Source organism: Pinus tabuliformis, chromosome X (assembly GCF_031772625.1).
Source record: "Pinus tabuliformis cultivar Carrire ecotype Pingquan chromosome X, CPIR1, whole genome shotgun sequence".
In the NCBI taxonomy this organism is placed as follows: Eukaryota; Viridiplantae; Streptophyta; class Pinopsida; order Pinales; family Pinaceae; genus Pinus; species Pinus tabuliformis.
This window is the reverse complement of record NC_142308.1, coordinates 527,479,305-527,491,597: the sequence shown is the minus strand read 5'-3', so window position 1 is coordinate 527,491,597 and position 12,293 is coordinate 527,479,305.

The following is a 12,293-nucleotide window of genomic DNA, read 5'->3' as shown; positions in this document are numbered from 1 at the left end:
TTTATGGAACGGTGAGCTCCCCCTTAATACATGTATGATTGTCCACCAATGCTTTGAAAGAGCGAAACCTAAATACTTCGTCCTTCTTCTTTAAGAAATAAATTGATGTTTTGCAGGAGAATTTATCCAAAAATATCACATAGTATAAGTATCCCCTCAATGAAGTCACAAGAAACTCACCAACCATGTTAGAATGGATCAATTGAAGAATATCGATTTACTTGCTCTCACTAGAAGGGAATGGTCCCTTATATGTTTTCCTGTTGCACAACATTGACAAACTCCTTCATGATTAATATGAAATTAGAGCGACCCTGTGACGATATTCCTTACTCTCAGTAAGGGTTTGTAATGTAAATGAGAAAATCTCGAGTGCGACAACTCACATTGAATAGAGGTGTAATTTGCAAAATCTCCCAAAGGACTTCCACCAACTTGATAAAGACCGTCAACCCTAAACCTAAGAGCAAAATAATATCTAAAGTTCTTATTCCATTCACAAACCTTTCCATCAGTGAAATCTACCTTGAGGCCTCTGTTCTCCATTGCAGAAATAGATACCAAATTCTTCTTCAAATCGAGTACATACAAAACATCTTGAAGAAGTATGGTTTGACAATAGTTCAAGTGAAGGGTAGCAATTCTTATTCCTTTCACGGGGTAGGTGGCATTATCTCCAAGAATAATATTTAGATGAGTCTTTCTCTCAACTAAATTTGTGAGAACCTTCTTATATCCATTGAAATTCATTTAGGATACATTATCAATTAACCATTGATCGAAAGTGTCTGGAGAAAATGTGGTAGATAAAGAAGAAATTAGATAATACTCATCTTGTTTTTCAAAAATATTATTTTCATCATACCTGACATTTCTTGTCCTCTTGGGAGATCAATTATTTTCTTTTTAGCAGTAGGAGAATTCCATTTTCCTTTGTAGTTAGACATGTTGTTTCTTTGATTGTGGCTGTTTTTCCTTAGAGGATACTTCTTGTGAAGACATTCTCTAACATAGTGGCCAAACATGTTGCAATTGAAGCATCTTCCTTTGAATAACTTCTTATATTCAAAGCCTTGCCTTCCTGAATTTGATGGACCAACATCATTTCTCCTTTTAGCATGTGTAGGGAAAGCAATAAGCTCACTTTCATTAACATACTTATCTCTCTCCATCATCATTATTTCCTTTTGAGTGCATCTAGCCGATAACTCATCAAAATCATGTATCTTGTCATTATTGAGAATGGTGGTGACAAATGTTTCCCGTGGCCTTGTAAGACCTCCAAATATAATAAAGATAAGTTACCCATTAGCAATAATGTCTCCAATACATAGCAAATAATTCTTTAGTTAAATTATTCTCATGAAATGTGCTTTTATAAATTGCCCTTTCTCCATTTTTGTCACGTCTCCATAATATCAGACTGCAACAATTTTCTTTTAAATAAATCATGTAACTACCAAAGGAGAACTTACAAAGTATGCATGCATTATCTAGGTTTTCCATACACATTTATTATTATTATTTTTGTGAGAAAACCTAACACCATTTTTGTCACGTCTCCATAATATCAGACTACAGCAATTATTTTTTTAAATAAATCGCATGTTTTTTTTTAAATAAATCGTGTAACTACCAAAGAAATATCAGACTACAGCAATTATTTTTTTAAATAAATCGCATGTTTTTTTTTAAATAAATCGTGTAACTACCAAAGGAGAATTTACAAAGTATGGATGCATTATCTATGTTTCCTATACACATTTATCATTATTCCTTTTGTGAGAGAACCTAACACCATTCTCGTTCCTCAATTATGTTCATAGTTTTAATATGAAAGTATTCACATGTGCGAAATGGTTACAACATGGTGCTTATCTTTTTAATTTCTCTTCTTTGTAACTACTAGACAATACTCTGGCACCTTTTCTTACTTATGGTTTTTCATTATATAATCAAACCTTTCCATAATAATTTTCAAGCTCCTATTTAGAGATTTACTAGTTTATTAACCCATGTTATCTTCCCTAGGTGGCTTATTACCAGTTAATGGAAGGTCCTTCCGGTTTAAATGTTGAGCGAATTGCATTATTGGTGTGCATATGGGACATCTGTCCTTTACTTCTCTATCATATGGACTCCTATAAATGTTATAACCTACGATGAGTATTGTACATATGTTTCCATATATGTACTCCAATGTAGTGATACCTTGACTTATGAATTAATACATGAATTCTGTGAAACCTTTTCTATAATGTGTGCGGTATGGAATTTCAAAGTATCACTTTAAATGATCCTTTTAATTGATTTCTGATCTGATACCTACACATGTCGTCGATATAAATCTATGGTTTAGATCGACTGGCTTGTCGCTAGGGTAAGCATCCCAGGGGTCACTTGGAGGAGTCCTATCATTATTGGATTTTGGGTTTGGGAGTAGAGCTCTGTGCTCATTTCGTTTAGTTTTCTTTTTTAAATCACTATCTTACAGGTGATGTAACCCTAACTGTGTTAAGGAAACGGGCATTATGGAATCCCAAGCTCACTTCTGCAATTATTTTTTCGTAAGAGTAGCTACACTCTTAACATCGTTCTCCATAGTTGTTTTCTCATGCCAAAAAATTTCATTTCTCTTGATCTTCCAGTCACTACTTAGTTTTTCTTTCAGGATCCATGGATTCAACTCCTAGCGGAGAGTTGAGGTCTCAGAATTTTCCAAACCCTGGGCTCACACTTACAGAAATCAAGCTAATTTGTTTGGTTCCTCTCCCAATATCCCACTATTATGTTGATTACTAATATTCCACCTTCGGCTTTATTTTACAAGTGTGTTAAGTTCAACTCTTGCACAATACAGGAAGAATTTTTGTCACTCCATTCACAAGTATAGTTCCCTTCTCGGGGATATGGTTTTTATTTCAGAGAGAGAGAGCCATGAAAATTTCCTGTCTTATTTTTTTTTCTTAGGAATTTCTTGCCTAAGAAATATTTCTCGAGGGTTAATATTTTTCTTCCTATCAATTCTTATTGGGGTGTTTAATAACTGCAAAACTCTCACCATTCCTAGTTCTAATTCATTATAAGTCGTCTCCTTTGATCAATGTTTCAACAATGGCGCTTACTAGGTTCCTGAATCTTTAATTTGTTAATTTTTATTACTCTCCTTTTTCCATGTCCTCACCAGTTAGTTGGCCAAACTTGGCTCTATCACTCGGGTGAAAAATGAACTTAGATACTCATTCACTCACCTTCTAGTGATTAAATTTAACCCATTGAGGGGTAACCCTTAGTGTTCGTTACAACATTTTTTATGATTATTTCTCTATCTTTATGGATGAATACTTCAACCACTTCGGTTATGGATCCTACCATTAATTCTTGTGCCGAGATCAATTTATTAGCCTTATATCATAGATTTTATTCCCAATCTCATTGTTTCTTGAGCAAGGGCTATGACCACTGCAGCCAAACTTTACTATGAGTTATAGTTGAAAGGTCTCACAACTGCCAACCACCGTTATAGTCTTATTTTTATTCTGAAATACATTATGACAATCTTGATATTGTTCTGCATCCGTAACTTACAATCTTTGTTTTAAACAATATATCTTTATACAGGGAATTTTTAGTGTAAGAATGGTGATAGTCGATTCAATTATTTGTTCATTTATATGCTCATATCCATTTATTTTGGTTATTGTTCTAGAAATACCAACGAAAATATTCTTTACTGGACTCAACTGTTGACTAGTAAAGTATTTGATTATAATTTCCTTTTTGCATTCAACAACAATTATGTTTTTCTGTTAATATAGGTATTGTTGTTATTTTTTATTATAATTTCCTTTTTGCATTCAACAACAATTATGTTTTTCTGTTAATATAGGTATTGTTGTTATTTTTGAAAATACAGAAAAGGTTCATTTACTGTTGAAACCCCCTCCCAAACCCTTATATTGCTATACAAAAAAAATTCCCAGAACCTTCTTAGTTCATATATAGAGTAGTTTTGCACCAGTTCCCATGGTCTAAGCTGAATAGTTAGGATACCACCTGATAGTGAGGCACTAACGAGTGAAAAGATTGGGGAAAAATGGAACTATCCTCTTTTTTATTATTTTCCAATTTCTTAAAACATAACTAATGTTATTTTCCAATTTCCTAAAACATAACTAATTTCTTAACTGTTATCTGATTGAAAATGGATTTAATTCTTTGAGTGGTCTTTGGCACATTATTCAAGAATATTTTTTTCATTTTCTTCTTAGAAATAAAATAATATTTCATTTATTGTTTTTCTTATTCATTTATTTATCTATTTATGGGTTCTTGTTAATATTTCAACCAAAAGTTAAAAAAAAAGGTCACGAATACAATCACTGAGGTATTAAAATTTTGATATCTTTCAACTTGTTCATGAAAAGAGAAATAGATTTTGATTTGCGTTGTTGACTCTAAAAATCCATATCGATTTATTATACATTTCCTTCGAAGTTCCCATAAAGATAAGAGATTAAATGCTTTTGAATATAGTCAAATAAGATTTTATTAGCATTGACCTCTCCTTTTCTATACTTCGTTCTAGCAACAACACGTGCATTTGAAGGAGGCTCCACCACTTTCCCTTGCACATAATCCAACACTTCATGTCCCTCCAAGGTCAAATCAAGATTTATATTCCAGGCATGATAATATGATTTGTCATTGAGCTTATCCTTTTCCGTGAAATAAGAGTGAGTTGCCATGAATACTTTTTCCAACATAGACCTTTTTCAACAACAGTGATGTATTCAACTATGATTGCTTCTCTTGTTCCTTGGGCATGTATTCACCTGGGCTTTGATTCTATGTTAAATTTCATGGTATGTTCCATGCTTGCAACAATTATTTCAATTTCTTATTAGCCCAATAACAAATTTACTACAAATTCTAATAACAATGTTATTAAAACTTCATTAGCATTCACTTTAGATCATCACTGACGGTAATCGTAGATAAAAAATCAACAATAAGTACAAGAAGATATGAGATGATAAGTGAATTGTGTAAAATAAGAAATTTCAAGTGAATTTTATACTCAAGATACCTAGGAGACATGTCTCTTTGTAAATTGGATAACATATCTTGTAAATTAAATTCTAGTAAGCTTGCACATTTGTACATTTTTACCCATATTTGTTAAAGTGTTGAAGAACCTGTAGATAATGGTGGGAAGTAACTCTTGGTAAGTATATTTATTTACATATTTTTCTTGTTCCCATATTTTATGCAAATACTTACATAAACTATGGTCGGTAGTAACTTATGATAAATATGTTATTTACATGAGTATGAGTATATATATATATATATTCTAGGAAGGGGAATTATCCCCTAGTTTAACTCTTTAATAATAGGTCTATCTTCTAGCAAAAGATTCTCAGAAGTATATCACAATCCTACTTGTCTTGAAAGCCACTTTCTTTATTGAAATTTCGGTAGCTCGAAAGGTATTTTCTGGTGGAGAAAACCGACAAAAAGGATACATGTGAGCAAGATACCCATTTGTTAGGGTTTTCGACCCAAATTTGTGGGATTATAAATTAATATTATAAATTATAATTTGTTATTAAGGGGTAAACATAGGTTTCGTGAAGGATAAATAAGACCCTCAGGACACTTAGATAGAAGGTATAAATATAAGGCCAATGGAGATGCATAATAAAATGTTTGACGACTTTGAGCTTGTGTAGAAAAGATGCTAAACAATCTAGTTGTAAGATAGTCTGATAGAGAGAGAGAGTTTCAAATAAGATAAGGAATGAGTTAAGAAGTTTTTCTTAGAGGCTGAATCATGGGATCTATTTAGGAGTTGAGATTGGTTTGGGATCTGTCCAAAGAGATAAGTGTAGTCACAACTCTATGAGGAAGTATGATTTGAAGTTTCAAGTCCTAGATTAGAAGGCTGAGACTAGTTCAAGAAGTTGAGAGTGGGTTAAAGGGATGGGAAGAGTGTCATGTAATTGCCATAGGGATATATAGGAAATCCAAGGGTATGAAAGGGCTAGTAAGGGATATTTGAAAGGTTAAAGAGACCTCTTTATGTGTTTTGAGATGTATCAGTGGAAGCTGAGATCTGAAGGGATTCTAAGACTTGTTAAGGGGTTTGTCTAGGTGAAGATAAAATTATGGATGAGAGCATAAGTGGCTTGGTTAGGGCCACAAAGGTTCTATTAAGGAGAGCCAAGGGTCTATTATGGAAAACCGAAATATGTTCTGGCGAGGCTGCAGACCTAGAAAGAATAGACAAAGTTCTGTTAGCATTAGACTAGGATAAAAAGGAAGTATGGCCACTCTAGGAAGACAACCGGTAGGGTAGAAAACAGAATTTTGTCAGTTGATTAAGCAACCAAAGGATTTTCAGAAGGCTAGAAGGAATCCATAGGCCTAAGGAAGTTGGATAAGCCCACAAGGAAGATACTAGAGGCCTAAAGAAGCTAATCTCTATGGTTAAAATGAGTTTGTAGTTGTATAGGAAAAATTGTTACAAGAAGGACAAGAAGAGTACAAGTGTACCATGGGATAAAAGGAGAAAACCCATGTTGTATTACGTTGATTATATTAATTTGTTGGGAAGATGCAGATGGACTAGGCCTCAACCTTGGGTTTCAGTCAAAGCACAAACTGTGTACTATAGCATTGTATTAGGGTTTGTAAAGCGCCATGTGTAGAGTTCCATAATTGTTTTGTTTCGACACCCTTTTTCCTCAATTTTCCTCTTTTCATCATCAATATCAAATCAATAAAAGTAGTAGAACTGTATATTTTGATAAGGTAAAAACTCTCATATGTCTTATTTTTAATATTCATTAATGTGCCTTATTATTGTGTAAAAGATTGCATTAGCTACAGAAATAACATGATGATGCAGCTATTTTACAAATCTGCAGCTATCTCCATGGTTTGCGGGGTTCTTGTGCACCAACAAAGCAAGGAAGCACATGGGTAGTTGATGATCAATCCCCTCATGCATCTCCTCCTATTCACTCGAGCTAATTCACTAAAGGAATCACATAGCATAACAGGCAAAGGCACGGGTAAAACACGTAGCAACAGACGTCCGAATGAATCATGTTTCTCTGATTTTCTTTCCAAATAGTGAATCGTTGAGATAACACTTTTATTGTTTAAGTTTAAAATTTGAATAAGGATTGATTAAAAGACCTGTAGGCGTATAAGTCTCAAACTGTTGAGAACACATTTTATATATAAATATGTATCCTTCGTAAAGGATAACAGGGAAGTAATAGTTAATCTCTGAAGAAATTATGTGAAATAGACCTTTGTTCTCATATTTAATTAAAGTTACCTTTCTATTATTCGATGTCTATTTGAGCGTGATTTACACCTACTATATGGGGAGGGCCCTTGTAGACAGTCGAGATTAAGTTTATTTCATTTTATCGCTTTCCATTATGACATTGTCATTTTGTTCTAGCTTAGTGTCCTTACTTCACTATTTTATCATTTCATTATAACTCAGTTAAATATCGTTATTTCGTTTGCACTTGAATTTCTTCACAGTTGTTTAATGGTTTATTTTCTTCAATTTTTTTCACTTAATTATAGTCAGTGTTAAAAGTTTTTTTTCATGCTTTTAGGATCAAAAGTTATATATACTCTGTAGTCAGCGTTAGAAGATTACCTTCATTATTTTTAGAGTAAGAATTTTTATATACTTTGTACACAACTTTTAAAGGATATTTTTCTTGCTCTTAGAATCATTTGAATTTCAATACTCTATTTTATTGCAACAAGGTGTTTATGATAGGTTCATAATTTTAGAATGATTAACATAAGATGTTTTAAAACGATACTCAATATAGATATGACCTGGTAGATTAGTCTAACAATAGCTTTACTCCCACTCATTAATTTGTAGAAATCTAACTCTCATCTAATGCTTACAAATAGGAACCTAGATAACAATGAAAATCCCCAAAGCAAATATAACCATCACCTTACAAACTAAAAGAAAGGCTTATAGCATATATAGTGAACTTACACTTCATAAGTTTACCAACTCCAGTCGATAATTTATGTTTCCAATTTAAGAACATTAAATTGACCAAACATTTTGGTGCCATTGCTGGGGAAGCGTAAATAGAAGTCTTAGAAAAAAACAAAAAAAATCAAATAAAAACACGATATGCATAGGGAAAGAGACTCTTGAGGTAGGTTTATAGGTTGAGGAAGAACTCTAGTTTCCACATCATCACTCACTTCACCACGATCACGTAGTTCCACACCACCCACAGAAACTCGAATTCCATCCATAGCCGGCGAATTTAGACTTCCTGAAGTCTTGAGATCTGAAATCCAACCTAAAGATTCACCAACTTCATCAACAGAATCTGTAATCGAAGTATATCGTACATCCCCAAAAATAGGTATAATTTTCCTATCTTCAACTGGAGAAGAACTTCAAGATCAAGAGTTTGAAGTTCCTATTGAGGAAGAGGAAGAAGAAACCTACTTCAAAACATTGATAGAGGAACCATAAGAACTATAAGAAAAGGTAGATAATCCTCTTGTAGAACCAGATATTTAATCTAAAGAATCCATCATGGCTAAAGAGGAAGAAGGAGAAGTACACAATGTCAGTGGTGAACAACATAGGACTGGAGGAGGAAGAGGAGGAAATAGGGGAGGTGCAAGAGGCAGTGTTAGAGGTAGAAGAAGAAGAGATCCAAAGCCTTTTGGATTCCTTATCCTTGATGAGGATACAACATTAAAAATGAAAAACATATCGCCTTCTATCCTCCCTAATTTTCGTGGAATAAGAAGTGAAGACCCCAAGACATTTCTCTTTCAATTTGAAGTATTATGTAGATCATATGATTATCTGCATGACGCTAAAAAACTAAAATTTTTCCCTGCCACCTTAAAGGATTCATCATTAAAATGGTTTATGAGATTAGGAACAAAATCTATAAGAACATGGGGGCAATGAAAGAATAATTCTCGGAGAAATACAAGGATTATTGTATGCCTCATAGCATTAAATATGTAGTCTTTAAAATGGTACAAAAAGAAGATCAAAATAGTGAATATTTTGTCGAAATATTTGTTTATAATATCAAAAGGGAAAAAATGAATAATATGGATGAGGAAACTTTGAAAGCTCTCTTACTAAAATCCATTAAAGATGAGTGGATTTATCTTCTCAATCTGATGGGAAAAGGTGATATCCTTAGTTACCATTTGCAGATATTTTTGATCTATTTGTACATATTTCAAGAGGTAAAGCAAGAACATGATAAAGTCCAAGGGATCCTCTTTTATCGAGAGTAAATAAATCTGGAGCTAGGACAGTAAGCTGGGCAGAATTAGGTAGTTTGCTTGGTAATTTTAAGACAGATATTTTAGGGAGTCTCAGTGAGAAAATTCACACCCTTAAATTACAGAAATAGTAGAAAGCCAAAGATGTTGCATTATCCATATTTTGTCCTAGGTGTAGAAAGAAACATGCTCTGAGAGAATGTCCTTTAGATTTAAAAAGCATAGAAATCTGTGTTATATATGTGGAAAATCATGATACAAAAGAATGTCCCTCTATACCATGTCTTAAGGCTGTGTTCAGTGAAGAAGGAATGCCAAATCGGGTAGACCCTCTTTACTTTATTGCAAAAATACCATGGAACAATCCTCAAACAAATCAAACTCAAGGCTTTAATCCTCAACAATTTGCACAATCTTCACAAAATAGTTGGAATCCACCTATGCCATGGCAGCCTTGGCCTCAACCAAAATCTTGGAATCAAGGATGGAAAAATCCCTATGGAAGATATTCTCAGTATCAACAATATCCACCACCTTATCCAAATTTTCCAACACAATACTTCCCTCAACCCAATCAGTTACCTCAAACTCAAGCTCAAAATGAAAATCCACAACTGTCTTTTCCATTTCCACAAAGACCAAATCAATTACCCCTTCAACCACTCCCAAATCCAAACAATAAAAATTCACAAACTGTTTACAACTTAGAAGGACATAATCCTCAAACGTATATGATAACTCCATTAGATATGAATAATGTTCAATTAGGGTGTGGTAGAGTATTAGAAAGGAAGAAACCATATGTTGTTATTCAATAAATAGAAAATAATTCCCAGAAATATAATAATGACTCTGAAGGAGAGATTTCCCTTCCTGAGAAAGAAAATATTCAAAAAAAAATAAAAATAAAAAAATCCTATACATTCTAATAATACTCCTACTATAGAACAACCTTCAGTATTTGTCTCAAGACCAGCTTTTCTTGAAGGGTTGAAAATCGATAAAGGAGTAGAGAAACAAATCATATTGCCTGACTATGATATGTTAGATGATGAAAAAATGTCTGTATAAAAATTCCTTTATTACAAGCAATAAACGAAATACTGATTTTTTCAAAAACAATTAAGAAATTGAGCACTCAAGGATCAGGAAGAAAAAGAAAACAAATAAAAAGAATTCAAATAGTCGGGAAAATTGCAGATATCATGACAGGGAAGACAACAATTCAAAAATATTTAGATCCAAGAAGCCCCATTGTGAAAACATACATCAATGGAACTGACATCCATTAATTTTATGAAGGTCATGGTTAGCTATAGTCAATGCTTTTATTATTTATAGATCAAGCAACTTGTTTATCTCAGATGGAAGCTCGACAAAGAAATTTACATTGTACCCACTTGCAAAAACAATGATAGAAGTAGAAAATGAAGAATGGATAGATGATGATAATGATATAAAACCAGTTTTCACTATTGCACAAATAAATGAACAGGATCAAATTTTAAATTTGATAGAAGATAATGAACCCTCTTTATATTGTGACAATAGTCATAATTTTCAAGAAAAATGTAATATTGAATATCTATCATCTAGACAAATGTCTTTACATTCTATGGAAAAATTTGGAAGTTATTCAATAGAAATTTTTCCAGGGAAAATTTTGAATATCAATGAAAACTTGGAAGAATTACAGAAAAGAAACTGGTAGAAATATTGCAAAAACACTCTTCTGCATATGTAAGGGAATACACCATATGAAGGGAATTAATCCTAAAACTTGCATGCATCATATTTATATTGAAGAAAATGCTAGACCAGTTCTACAACCACAAAGAAGAATGAATCCAAACTTAAAGGATATTGTCAAAGAGGAATTTCAAAAATTGTTAAATGTAAATTTCATTTATCCAATATTAGACAGTTAATGGGTTTCACCCCTAGTAATCGTTCCTAAAAAAAATGGAAAATGGAGAGTATGCATTGATTACAGGGAATTGAATAAATCTACTTTGAAAGATCATTTTCCACTTCCTTTCATAGATCAAGTTTTATATACATTAGTAGGAAAAAAATATTTCTCATTCTTGGATGGTTTTAGTGGGTATAATCAAATTCAGGCAGCACCTAAAGATCAAGAAAAAACCACATTCACCTATCCATGGGGGAATTATTCTTACCGAGTACTTTTGGATTATGAAATGCCCCAACAACATTCCAAAGAGTTGTACTATGAATTTTCTCTGATCTTATTCATGATTGTGTGGAATTGTATATGGATGATTTTACAGTTTATGGAAATTCTTTTGAAGAAGCACTTGAAAATTTAGAAAAAGTTCTCATAATATGCAAAGAATCAAATCTTTCATTAATTCATGAGAAATGTTTTATGATGTTTAATGAAGGAATTGTTTTAGGTCACTATATTTCAAGAATGGAATTAAGGTAGACTCATCTATGGTGGAAATTATTTCCCAATTATCAGTCCCAAGTTGTCAACGAGATGTTAGGAGTTTTCTTGGTTTTACTGGATATTATATAAGATTCATAGAAAAATTCACAAAGATTACATCTCCCCTTCAAATTACCCACCAGAGACTGTGAATTCAATTGGAACTCTGATTGTCAAAAGGCCTTTGAAACTTTGAAAAAGAAGATCTCTGAAGCAACTATCTTAAAAGGACCTAATTGGAAATTTTGTTTTGATATATCAACGGATGCTTCAAACATAACTCTAGGAGCTGTGTCGTAAAATATCTCACTCCTTATGCCATTTATTATACTAGTAAAAATTTAACTCCTGCGAAGCTAAATTATATTATAACTGAAAAAGAGATTTTAGTTGTCATTCATGCCATTAATAAATTTAGACATTACATCACTAGCTAGGAAAATTTCATTCATACAGATTATTCTTCCATTAGATATTTAATGAAAAATTAGTTATTAATGGTAGAGTAACAAGATGG